Raw genomic sequence first — 13,816 nt, forward strand, 5'->3', positions numbered from 1 at the left:
ACAAATGCTTCTGCAACATTCCAACGTTTCATGAATATGGTGTTTCAAGCATTCTTTGGAAAGTCAATTAGGGTGTTCATTGATGATTTCTGTATTTATAGCTCAAAATCATTGCATCTACAAAGGGTAGAAGAAGGTTTAAAGAAGCTCTACGACATGGGAGGTCAACTCAACCCCGACAAGTGCCACATAGGTGAGGATGAAGTGATCTTGCTCGGTCACAAGGTTTCCTATAAAGGCATTGAGGTGGATCCTTCAAAGGCAAAGGCTCTTATTGAGCTCCCATCACCGAAGAGTCTTAAGGAGGTCATCTCTTTCATTCAGAAGGTGAATTATATGTCACGCTTCATTCACTTAGCCTCGGAGTTGCTTCATCCTTTGCAAAAGTTGACACAACAAGTAGAATTTGCATGGTCTGATGAGCTTGAAGAGTATTTTTGTAACATTAAAGTCATTTTGTCAGAGCTACCAACACTCATGCCTCCTTGTTGGGAGTACACATTCTTTGTTAGCTCTAGTGTTGGAAGGGAAACAATTGGTGCTGTGTTGCTACAACAAGATCCCCACAGTACAAGGATGCGACCCATCTACTTTGCTAGTAGGGTCATGAATGCTTTGGAGAGAGACTACACAGAAGCAGAACTCATGATGCTTTCTCTCATGTTTGCGGTGAGAAAGTTTAGATCCTACCTGCTACCAAAACCTTTTGTAATTCTCACTGCAGAAAATTTTTTCCCTTGGGTGTCATCTCAAATGAATCTTAGTACTAGGATCTCAAAGTGGATTATGGAGTTTCAAGAGTTCCAATACTCTTTCAAGGTAGAAGATAGTGTGCGTGCACAATTGGCAGGGATTCTCACTTATAGGGTACATGAGAAGGAAATTAAGGTGCCTCAAGTAAAGACCCTACCATTGCCACCACCAAAAAGTATTCCCAATGCTTTTACCTTGTTCTTTGATGGAGCTTTTCGACGAGCCACAGGGAAAGCAGGGGGAGGGCTAGTGTTGCTCAACCCAAGTGGCTAGATCTTTAAGGTCTCTCGGGATAGTTTCCTACGACATTAAAACTCTCTTCTTCTCGGGTGTGTGTGGGTGTGTGCCAATTAAAAGAGGAAAATGGTATAACCTTTCTATCACCCAAGTGTGGTAGATTGGTTATGCCATTTCTCTCTTGAATAACAGGTCTTGAGTTCAACTCCTCGTCGGCTAGATCTTTAAGGTCTCTTGGGATAGTTTCCTACGACGTTAAAACTCTCTTCTTCTCGGGTGTGTGCGTGTGTGGGTGTGTGTGTGCCAATAAAAAGAGGAAAATGGTATAACGTTTCTATCACCCAAGTGTGGTAGATTGGTTATGCTATTTCTCTCTTGAACAACAGGTCTTGAGTTCAACTCCTCATCGGCTAGATCCTACGACGTTGTCAGGAGTTTTTTGGATCAAGGGATTGCACATATGTACATATACATGCATGGTGCATCGAATAAAGGATTGACCATTTTCCAGAGCCAGGTGGTTACGTGGGGCCCACATGTGTACAGGTAGGACAACATGCACATAGTGCATCGATTTTCACTATTACCAGTACCAGTGTGCTTTTTCTACAATAATGAGGAGTTGGTAGCGCGTAAAATTTCTCTAGGAATCTATCCACAGGTCGACGACATGAGGTAAGTAGAAAGGTCATCATGAGGACCATATTTTGGGGCCACTTCACATGGTTGCGGGATGCATTATTGGAAAAATTTGAGTGCCAGGTGTGCGCATGGATGCAACAGGGTGACAACTATGCACTGCAAGGTCAGTTTTTGGCATGTTCGGGGTCCGTTTGAGGTCATCTAAAAGGCCAAGGGTGACCAAGTAATAAAGCTAAGTGTGGGAACTGAAAAAAGTGAGAGAAGACCAGAAAAAACATGGATAAAAGAGGAGGAATAAACGCAACTGTGTTTGTGGGGTTTTTGGAGCCTGTTTCGGCCGTAAACTGCTCATCCGAGGTCGGATTTGAGCACTTTGACATTGTAAACTGGGGTTTTGGGCCGTTCCGGACGCAATAGCTCTGTCCATTTTTCCAAATTTCTCATGGTTTTTTTGTTGTTTTGGCTGTGTAAGTTTCTCCTATGAGCGAAGCTTCTGCTCTAATTTGTGATTGTATCTGGCATATTTTTACCCATACTGTGTGAGCTATTTGCCCCATTGGTGTTGGCCCAAGCTCAAGTGTATCTAAACATCAGAAATTCTCCTCTCTTGAGCTGAGTTTTTGTGTGTGTGTGTGTGTGTGTGTGTGTGTGTGTCTCTGTGTGGAGTGGGCAAACGGATAGTCTCTCTCCTCTCACTCCATTGGTGTGTTCCCTGTCTCGGCCAGGTGGGTTGTGTAAGCCGAGTAGTGCCCCATAGTGTATGTGTATATCCTTCCAAGAGTGTGTGTCGGGTCATGATAGAGGCGTTCCGTGTGTTTCCATCCCGCTCACATTCTTTTGGCGCCCCCACAAAGGATCTTCTTCGAGTACCTTCTGCTTCGAGATTCGAGCTTCGAGATTCGGGATTACAGGTTGCAGACTACAGGTTACAAGTTACATGGACAGGTACAGATAAAGGTGACTCACACAGGTACAGGTAGCTAGAGTACAGGGATATACAAGCAGTGGTGTCACTTGCAGTTGTTGTGGGTATGCACCTTTTGGCGCCTGTTTGAGCGCATTGTCTGTTGGTATTGTATGTTACTTGTGGAAACTGCCATTGTACGCCTTTGTGGAGCCATATTTGGTTTTATTTGGCAGTCCCAGCCATTTCTGAGACTTGGTCTGGAAGATAGTCATTTCTGAGACTTGACTATACGCGATTTGCATTAGCCTTCGTGTGAGGGTCAAAAGCGTGAGGTTTTATTGAGCTGGGGGATTCTCAAATGTGGAGATCCTTTCGGTGATACAGGTAGCTGGAGCACCCTTTTTGTCACCTCGCCATAGGCTATTGTTACGGCATTAGCCGCACATGCGGTCCTGCGGAGGTCTGGACACTGCGGATCAGGAGTCATGCGGTATGCGGCGGCTATAGCGGCAATTCTTCACGGGATATCATGGGACAGGAGTGTGTGCAGCGTTCCCAATCTGCGTTGGAGCAGCGGTTGTATATGGAGGGGTATACCTGTCTTTTGATGTAACTTAACCAAATCTCTATGATATTCATGGCATCTACTGTTGTAACTCTGAGTCTGGAATATACATGAATGAAGCAAGAGGTGTTCTGTGCCTGTGTATTGTGTACTTACTTCTCTTGTCATTCTATATGTTGATGTTCATATAATGTAGTTATGGGTAATCATTCCCGTAATGCCTATTGCTCCAGTGCGGGCAATAGCCATTACATCTGGCAACCACGATGCGTGATGGACAGCCTGCGATGAATATGCATGCGCACTAGGTCGCAGGGTCCGCCTGACCCTGTGGTTTCAATTGTAGGAAGACGACGGAGGAGAGGCGGTTCATATGAATTTGTTTTTTCTTCACCGCAGATTGAGGAATCTGTATCTCCATCACCAAGCCCGGTGCGTGGTAGGCAGTTGCGGCGAGCAAGATGTACTCTGCGCAGTCAGTCATGTCCTCCTGTCGTACGTTCACCCTCACCCACACAGGTTGCTCCACCACCGTCTCCAGTAAGCAGTCCGGGGGTATCTCCGCCACTGTCTCCACCTCCTAGTGCTTGTGAGCTTTTCTCGGGAGGAGGAGGAACAGTTGGGCAAGGGGTGATGGCTCATCCTTAGATTAAGTATAGTCAATTTCGAGGTCTTTCGAGTGAAGACCCCTGATGCACATTTGCACCAATTCAATAAAGCTTATGGATTGAATCATCCTGGGGTGGTGATTCCTCTCCATCAACAATCAGTGTTTGAATCTACACTCTCAGGGAAAGCTGCGAAATGGTTGTCTGAATACCCTGTTGACCATTTCCAGACGTATGCCGACGGATCCATAGCGTTTCTACGAAGGTTTCGAATGGAAAAGACAGTCCCTCAACATTTGGAGAAGCTTCGAACGCTCCAGTAGAAGTCATTGCCAGTGGAGGATTACGCTGCAAAATTTCGGATGCTTTTGCAGAGGGTACCTCAGGCACAAAGGCCGGCAGCCGAAGTGCTGAATGATTATTTTTTGCGGGGGCTCAACAAGGATCTTAGAACGGCTATGGCAACAGTGGATAAGGTAACTACTCCACTAGATACTGTAATTGCTAGGGCTGTAGTAGCAGGAGAGGCTTTAGAGGATACGGAATATCCAAAGAAGTCAAAGAAGAAAGACAAGAAGAAATCTCATCGGAAGTCACAGGACATTGGCAGTGATAGTTCGGAGTCGGAATCCGCAGTATCTGATTCCTCGGACTCAGGCAACAGGGAAAGAATCGGAGGAGACACGACGGAAAAAATCCCAGCGTCACGAGAAAGGTGTATCATCCGGATCGACGGAATCGATTGCAGTGGCTAAAAGTCTGAAGGAAATATGGTGTACCCAATGTCGGAATCCGGGCCATGCTGCTCAAGAATTTGCAATGAATCAGAAGTGGTGTGAGATTTGCACGACCAATACTCATAATCAGTGGAATGTTATTTCAATGGCCGGGGTCGTCGGAGTCAAGGGAACTCTGCTACCTGGCAACAACCACAGATAGGGCAGGGACAAGAGCCTGCTGTGGCGATGGCTCATGCTCATACATCAGAGACGCCTGTGCAAGGTCAAGCAGGAGGACGGGGTCAAGGGGGAGGACGAGGTCGCGGAAGAGGTGTCCGAGATCCTAATCGCCCCAAGACATGACTTTTCTGTTTGGGGGATGGAAATTGGCGATCTGAGTGTACTGAAGCTATGGAATACGATCGGAAAAAGCAGGAACGCGTTGTAGGGAAACAGCCTAGTGTGGCTATGGTTCAGATTGAAGGACTGGAGGAGTCTGACCCAGTGGTTTCATTAATCACGTGATCGGGTAAAAGTGTGGTTCCAACTTCCAATGTGAAAATTCAGGATTGGACGGTTCAGGAAGAAGTGCGGAAAAAGATTGTGTCCTGGTTGCCACAATCCGCACCATCAATGAAGACAATAGGACCATCGACATCGACTATGCCATCGACTGTGGGTCTGGAAATAAAGGAAGGGAAAGCTGGAAATAAGGATGATATTAAAGAACAGGAGGAGTGGAATTCAGTTTGGAAAGAGGTTCTCATGTCACCAATTCAAGTACCTCTGGGTTCATTGTTGAATTTAGTCCCGAATTTCCATAATGCATTGCTGCGACAATCAGCCACTGAGCTGCAGGAAGTGGCCATTGGGAAGGTTGAAAGCAAGGATGATTATTCAGTCTCGTTGCCGGCGAATAGGATCACAGATACCCGCATTCCCGAGCTTTCAGTTAGATACCATGGCACACAGACAGCGACTGCTGGCGGAGTACCAACGAGTAATGGCACAGTTGGGGAGGAATACCCCAACCAATACAAAGGTGGGCCAACTGCTCACATTGATTTTTCCGTTGAGAGAAGTTTTTCCTCTCGCCCTGCGTCCTCTCTGCCACTTTGAAGATGATCGCTTGATGGTCCAAGGCACTAATGCTCGGCTGTCGCAAACACAAAGCTTGGCAGTGCCGGCTGAGAGGGAAACACAACAGCAGTAGGTGGGCGTTGGGGATTTTCCTAGTCCATCGACAGCAGTGGTATCTTCTGGAGCCCAAGAGATGGCCACTGCAGGTGCAGGATCAGCAAGCCGCAAGCGCGGCAGGAAGGCACAGCAATTTTTGACACCACCTCCGGCAACTGCATCTCTTGTTTCGGAAGATTCTGCGGTGGTTCGCTGGCGTCGCCGAATGCAGGAGAGAGTGAGTAATGCTACTCCTTTGCGAACGATCTCTTCTCCGGTTGCGGATGTCCTCGCTCAACCAGAAACTTCGGGTACTACTAATGCGGTTGCCTCGACGGGAGGTACTCTCCCCGCAGCGCTACCCTGGGAGGCTATGACAGCAGCGACCCTTGCTGACCAATTACAGGCATGCGGCACATTTTTTAGCAGACTTGCAGAGTCTATTCGTGCGGCTTGGCCAGCCCCAGCCACAGAGGGACGAGTCAATGAGTTGGAAGCGCAGGCAGCGGCTTCGCAGACTCGCATTGCAGAGTTAACCACTCAAAATGAAGAGCTGACTGCCACAACTCGCCAGCAAGGGGTGGAAATACAAATGTTAAGAGAGGCTAATGCTGAGTTTGTGGCCTCTATCCAACAGGAACTTCTTCAGTTGAGCACACAGCATAGCCTAGCCTCCTACTTAGCCTCGCACCCTGGCGATGTAATGATCAACATGACTGATTTGGACGCATTGGCAGTGGAGATGCAAGAAGATCTCCGAATTTTTTTAGATAATCAATTACAAAGCTGGAGCACACGCTTGGCTACTGAGGTGAGAGCACAGCCACCCACTCAGCAGGTTGTGGTGCACCAACCCGAGTCATCCAACACTGACAGAGGTAAGAGTGTTGTTATGGAGGGTTTTGATGTTGCTGATTGGGCACAAGCTACAGAGGATTGTGCTGAAGCCCAGGCTCATGTATCTCGTTTGCAGAAAATGATTCGTCGATTTCGTAAGGAGCGACGCAGGGTCTGTTTTTTGGTGGAGACCTTAGCTCATTCTTTTTCTCTCAGTCTACCACCTTGCCCTCCATTTTGGTCTTCTCTTAATAGATACCTTTCTCACTATTATCCGTTACATACACCTCTTGCTCCTCTGCCACAGCCGCCTCAATCTATCTCTTTGCCAACGCAGTTCATTCCTCGGGTTGCCTGGCCGGAAAAAATTGAGATAGATCCACATCTTCTGGATTAGGTCTATCGCGCACATACTGCAGATTTTAGAGGCTTTGGCTATATTGATATTTCCTCTTCACCAGAGCAGGGTGCAGAGCAACCACCAGAACCTTCCAACTGGAGGCGCTGGGTGTGGGTTCGTGCAATCCACCGTGCGTGCTAGGTGTTACGGCATTAGCCGCACATGCGGTCCTGTGGTCCTGCGGAAATCTGGACACTGCCGATCAGGAGTCATGCGGTATGCGGTGGCCGTAGCGGCAGTTCTTCACGGGATATCATGGGACATGAGTGTGTGCACCGTTCCGGATCTGCGTTGGAGCAGCGGTTGTATATGGAGGGGCATACCTGTCTTTTGATGTAACTTAACCAATCTCTATGATATTCATGGCATCTACTGTTGTAACTCTGAGTCTGGAATATACATGAATGAAGCAACAGGTGTTCTGTGCCTATGTACTGTGTAGTTCCTTCTCTTGTCATTCTATATGTTGATGTTCATATAATGTAGTTACGGGTAATCATTCCCGTAATGCCTATTGCTCCAGTGCGGACAATAGCCATTACAGCTATGTACTAGTGATTCCTAATTGATGCTCGGGTTCTATTGTTGGCAGTTTATGCATACATATACAGTCTATATTTTGGGTTCACACTACTCTACTTCTGGGGAGACTCTGTCAAAATTTTTCCAAGTTATGATGGCTCGTTTTTTGGTCTTTTGAGCCATTTATGCTGTTATGCTGCTGAAATTTTGGCAAAATCAGAGATAAGACAGGTGTGCTTTCTTGGGAGCTGCATGGTTTACTTTATTGGATGATCAAAATGGCCCTCAATTCACTCCTTTTCATTTAACTCAAAGAATCCAGATAAATGTTCATGTGTCCAGGAAGATTTTTTTCCAGCAGCGCATAGTCTTTATGTTCGGGGCAAGAAGATTACGAGAGGTCCTGGAATGTCCTTTGCCTGTTGTAATTCCGATGATCAACTATGAAAACTCATTTGATGTGCATGTGTTTGTCCTTATCTAAAGTTGAGCTCCATTGAAGTTTCTGGGAATTGAGTCAATCAAAAGTTTTGGGTTCTTGGACGTGTGTTCAAAGGGATTCTCAAAGCATCGTAATTTGGGTAGCCATGGCTTTCTCTTATCTAGAGTTTCATGGAAGAAGTGATGAAGATGTGGAAGACTTTTTGGAAAATATGGAGGTTGCCTGCATTAGCAACCAGATTCATGACCCGGCGCAGATGTTACGTCTTCTCCAAATCTGTTTGAAGAGTGATGCATGAGTTTGGTCCAAAGCATTTGAAGAGGAGTTGCATGCAACAGATCCACCTGTAAGATTGCGCTAGGACAATCTAAGGCATGGATTGGAAGTGGAGTTTGTGAAGATAGAAGATCCTGACAAAGTGTGGCAAGAAGTACAGGCTTTCGTGCAAAAGGAAGGTGAGCTAGGAGATGCATACATACGTAAGTTCTCATTGGCATGGGAGCAGATGTGCAAGGCTTTAGCACCACAAGTACCCCCACCTGACATGATGAAGAAGGACAGGTTCTTGGCTGGTCTTTGGGAGAATATACATTGGAGAGTGGAGTTAAAGAAGCCTAGGATATATGAAGATGCACTAGAGGTGGCAAGGAACAAAGAGTGGAAGCTGAGGAAAATGAGCCAGTTAGGGGTGGAGTCTTTGCCCATGAGGTCTGAATTTCAGCCTATGGACTCTCTACAAGGTCGCGGGTCAGGGTTCATCATGAACCAGTGGTTTATGTTACTCCTCAGGTTATGCCAACAGTGGTCACTACATCAGTGCAAGATGATGGGCTAAGGCAAGACATGAGGCAAGTGGTAGATTTAATGAAGAATCTCAGCCTAAAAATGCTAGGTCAAGTGGGAAATAATCGAGGTCGACGGAGGTTTGCAAATCAGCCAGGAGGTGAGGAAAGACCCAAGAATGGTGGTGGACAAAGCAATGGTAGGTTCTGGAGGCAGACGCCCACGTGTTATAATTGTGGAGAGTTGGGTCACATCAGCCCGCAATGTGATAAGCCACCAAGGATGGGTGGAGACCTGTATCCATTGCCAAGACAGGTGCTAACTAGATCAAATGATTATGGCATTGAAATTAAGGGAGATGAAGGAACCAGTGGATTAACCCAGGAGGAAAAGGGAAAGACAAAAGTGATAAGTGTGGTCACCTTGGAGAAGGCATCAAAGCTAGAGGATACATTAGTGATGCCTATTGGGAAGAGGACCACACAAGATAAGGAAAGAAGAAGTGCCCGAGGTCCTAGTAAGAAGAAGGGAAAGAGTCATGAAGGCGAAGATGTCAAGGCCAAGAGAAAAAGGAGAGCTTGTTGCAAGTTTCATGTTTCAGATTTTCCACTAGGGTATGGGCAATTAAGCTATGACTTAAAGGAGGATCTGACGAGCAAGAAAGACGATGTTACCTTTGGGCAGCTTATAGAGATGGTGCCTAAACTAAAGCGACAATGGAAGAGGAAGGTTAACCCAATGGAGAGAGAGCCAGAGAGAGGTTCAGTAAAGGTGTTGGCAATGGATGAGCTACCAGAAATTTGCCCAATAGTAGATGTGTGGCACAAAAGAAAAAATCTGGGACAAGGCTATGTGGATGGTGGAGCCCAAATATGTGTCATAACACACTCATGCGTTGAGAAGAGAAAGTTCTCGGAAGTAGAGCTAGTGATGGCCAATGTAATATTTGCTTGTCGACGATTTCTTCATTACTTGCTACCACGACCTTTTCTTTTCTTGATGAGTTATGCCTTTTTGCCATAGTTAATTAATGGCACTAACATGTCAAATATGGTCAAGAAATGGGTAATTGGCTGTAAGAGTTTGAGTTCTCTTTTCTAGTGGAAGGCAGTACAAGGGCTACCCTAGCTGATTTGTTGACTTACAAGGAGAATCCCCTTCTTGTTAAGGAAGAGGTGGTGAGAAAGGTAGTTGAAGAAGTGCCACAGATCAGCAATGCACATGTTTTGTTCTTTGATGGCTCATACAGAAAGAGCCATGATGCATCTTCAGGGGGTATAGCACTTTATGATCCAGAGGGGAAGTTAGTATGCAAGAGAGGGTTCAAGTTGGATGAACATGGTAACAATGAGGCTGAATATGCTACTTTGGAAGCTGAATTACACATTTGTTTGAAGCATGGGAATAGAAGGTTGAGCATAAAAGGTGATGCCTTGTTAGTTGTGAAGCAAGTGTTGGGTGTGTGGAAGAGCAAGAACACCTCATTGAAGGAAACGTGCTTCAGAATTAAAGGCCTGTTAAAAAAGTTCGAAGCATGGAGCATCAGACACATTGAACGTGCTCTAAATGGAGAGGCACATGAAGCAGCTCAAAGCATGATTGGGGAGCTATTTGTGTTGAGGACCAATTTACCTTTTTATCATGGCCGGGAAATTTTGGCTCAAGAAGAGGAGTTTTTGCTAACAGGAATCATTCCGAAGGACATTCAGAAGTCTAAGAAGTATGGTTTTGTGCATAGAGCATACAGGTACAAATTGATTGGTGATGTCTTATACATGAAAGGGGATGATCTTGTGTTGAGGCGTGTACCTTGGCGGTAGGAGCTTTATAGAGTGTTGGAAGAGAATCATTAGGGCGCATGTGGTGGACATTTTGCTCTAAAGATCACCTTGCATAAGATCTTGCAAGAGGGGTATGTATGGCCTAGTTTGCACAAGGATGTTCACCATTGGTGTAGGTCTTGCAATAGGTGTCAAGCATTTGGAAAGAGAGTGTTGAAGCCAGAGTTACGAAAAACCATTTTGGCATTTGATGTGTTTGAAAAGTGGGGAATTGATGCAATCGGCCCGTTACCTATCACAAGCAGGGGAAAAAACTATATTTTGACTGCAGTAGACTATCTCTCTAGATGGGCAGAGGCTATAGCAGTAAAACAGATCACTGCAAAGGATGTGGCAAAATTTGTGTATGATGAAATATGTTGCAAGTTTGGGGTGCCATTGGAGCTACTTTTAGATAAGGGGCCAGGATTTAGAGCCAAACTGCTAGATTTTTTATGCACAAAGATGAAGATTAGGCACCAACATACCACTCCTTATTATCCGCAGTGTAATGGCTTAAATGAATGATTCAATGGTGAGCTGGTACAAATCCTTTCGAAAGTGACAGAACACCAAGGAAAGAATTGGTATTTGGAATTGCCTAGTGCATTATGGGTTTACCGTACTTCGGTGAAGACAGGTAGAGGGTTTACTCCATTTCATTTGGTTTAAGGAAAGGAAGCGTCTTGCCTGTGGAAGTAGAGTTTCCTGCAGTCAAGATGTTAGAGAAGTTACTTGGGCCGCCTAGTGATGCATCCAAAGAGAGGCTCTTACATTTACAAGTGGTTCAGTTGGATAGGATGAGCTCATTGGAGTGTCACTTTTAAGCGTCGCACTATGAGCGTCGCTAATGTGAAGTACCTTTTGTAGTTCTAGGAGTGGAAGGCATTGCATGTGACATGAGGATAAGTTTTTTTCTCACATATGGGTTTTCACGAGACATAGAACCGACACCACCCACCATGCGAACATGCCTGATCACACCCTACTATAGTACCTGATGTAATACGAATTCCACCACACCATTCTTTGCACCTACCTTTTTTTCACTTCAACTGTTTGTGAAGTTTCTTTCAAGGGCTAGATATGGACTACCACCCGACCTTTTGACGCAAGGTGGAGGTGATGGTGCCACAAAGCATTTTGCAAGGGCTCAAATGCAGGGGGGTCATTTACTAATTATGTGACTATCACGTGAGTGCAGCAGAAGGTGTTATTTGTTTTTATTATTTTTTAAATTTATAGATACAAAATGGTACCATAAAATGAAATTGGGAAATTTTTTATAGATTGAGTATGAAAAGGGTCTATTTTATTTGTAAAAAAACTCTAGATAAAGAATTTTCAAAATAGTCCTTGAATGCACGCGATATACACAATTTATACATACTGATCCCCCCCCCCCCAACACACACACACACACACATATCCAATCCCCCAAGGGCTCAAAGTGCAGGTTAGATCCATTGGACATTGGCAAGGCTCTTACCCACCGCTTGTGAGTTGAGTTATGGAGGTCCATGCGATATAGATTCTTATTTTCATGTGGATTTGATAAGAGAAAATAGTTAAACTAGTATCTATCTTTTCCTATTTTCCCTAAAGAGAATGCTTTCTTGGCACTAGTATATGCTTTCAAAAGGTGTTGTAGTGGCTTCTTTTTGCCTTTTTTTTTTTTTTAAAGATGTGGAGTGCAACCAAACCCTTTGTGAGTTGAGCTATGGAGGTCCACTAGGTATAGATTCTTATTTTCATTTGAATATGCTAAGGACAAATAATCTAACTAATGTTTGTATTTTTCTATTTTCCCTAAAGAGAATTCTTTCTTGGCACTAGTAGATCCTCCTCACCCTCGTCGATAAGGGAAAATATTATCTGTCTTTTTCTATTCCTCTAAAGAGAATGCTCTCATGCCCCCCATCTCCGACAAAAAAAAAGGCCCTCGGCACCACTTGTGCCTTGTACTCCTAATCCATAGTCACAGGTATACTCATCTATTTTCAATGTCTTTCATTTTGTAAAATGAAGTGTTGGAACTACTTTACTAAACTTTCTTTTTTGTGACTGTTTCAAAGGATTGGACCACAGACTCAATGTACATTCCAAAATGAAATGTTGCAGGGATGGGGGAATGCAACACCCCCCCTCCCCCCTCTCTACAAAGTTTTGTTGCGATTGAAATTTAGTATGACGGTCTCGTGTTGCACCATAGCCATAATATTGCCATAGACCTTAGGTAGGGGGAGGATAAAAAACTATTTTGGTGTGGATAACTAGACCTTATTGAATACACTTTAAATCACTTTTCCAAAGCACCGTTTCTCATTATTACTTAGTGCATAATAGGTGTCTGAGCTTTCTAGTCATCCGATTGCAAGCGGATGATCAAAGATCTCAACAACTCTTATGTTTTATGTAATTTTTAACCAGTAGTTTAAAATAGACAACAAAACTAATCTATTTTTCAAGGCTCCATTAAATACACTTTAAATCAATTTCTCTTTTTTTATTTGTGCTTAGTAGGTGTTTGAGCTCTCTAATCATCCGCGTGCAAACCGGATGATCAAAGAGCTCAACAACTCCTATGTTTTATGTAATTTTGAGACAGTAGTTTAAAATAGACAACAAAACTAATCTATTTTTCAAAGCACCATTAAATACACTTTAAATCAATTTCTCTTTTTTTCTTTGTGTATACTAGGTGTTTCAGCTCTCTAATCATCCGCGTCCAAGCGGATGATCAAAGAGGTCAACAACTCCTATGTTTTATGTAATTTTGAGACAGTAGTTTAAAATAAACAACAAAACTAATCTATTTTTCAAGGCTCCATTACATACACTTCAAATCAATTTCTCTTTTTTTTCTTTGTGTATAGTAGGTGTTTGACCTTTCTAATCATCCGCGTGCAAGCGGATGATCAAAGAGCTCAACACTCCTATGTTTTGTGTAATTTTAAAACAGTAGTTTAAAATAGACAACAAAATTAATCTATTTTTCAAGGATCCATTAAATACAATTTAAAACAATTTCTCTTTTTTTCTTTGTGTATACTAGGTGTTTGAGCTCTCTAATCATCTGCGTGCAAGTGGATGATCAAAGATCTCAACAAGTCTTATGAAAATTGGACACAATAATTGAAATAGGCAGCAAAAATTATCTAGTTCATGTTTCACTTTTTATGGCGTATTGATTTAGAAATGCGAGCTGAAGGCGCGTCGCTTTTGTATGATCAGACTGCTAATTTTTTTCTCACGAACCTCGGCCATGGCACCCAGAGACTAGGGAAGAATAGCATGCATGCATGTGTTTTCACAATGCTTAGTGCACGTTGTTGTCATAGTCTATGTTCATTCTACGTTCATTGCATAATCATCTAGTGTTCTGCATTGGAGATGGGTTCATAA

This window comes from Adiantum capillus-veneris, chromosome 10 (assembly GCF_014529385.1).
Source record: "Adiantum capillus-veneris isolate H3 chromosome 10, ASM1452938v2, whole genome shotgun sequence".
Lineage (NCBI taxonomy): Eukaryota > Viridiplantae > Streptophyta > Polypodiopsida > Polypodiales > Pteridaceae > Adiantum > Adiantum capillus-veneris.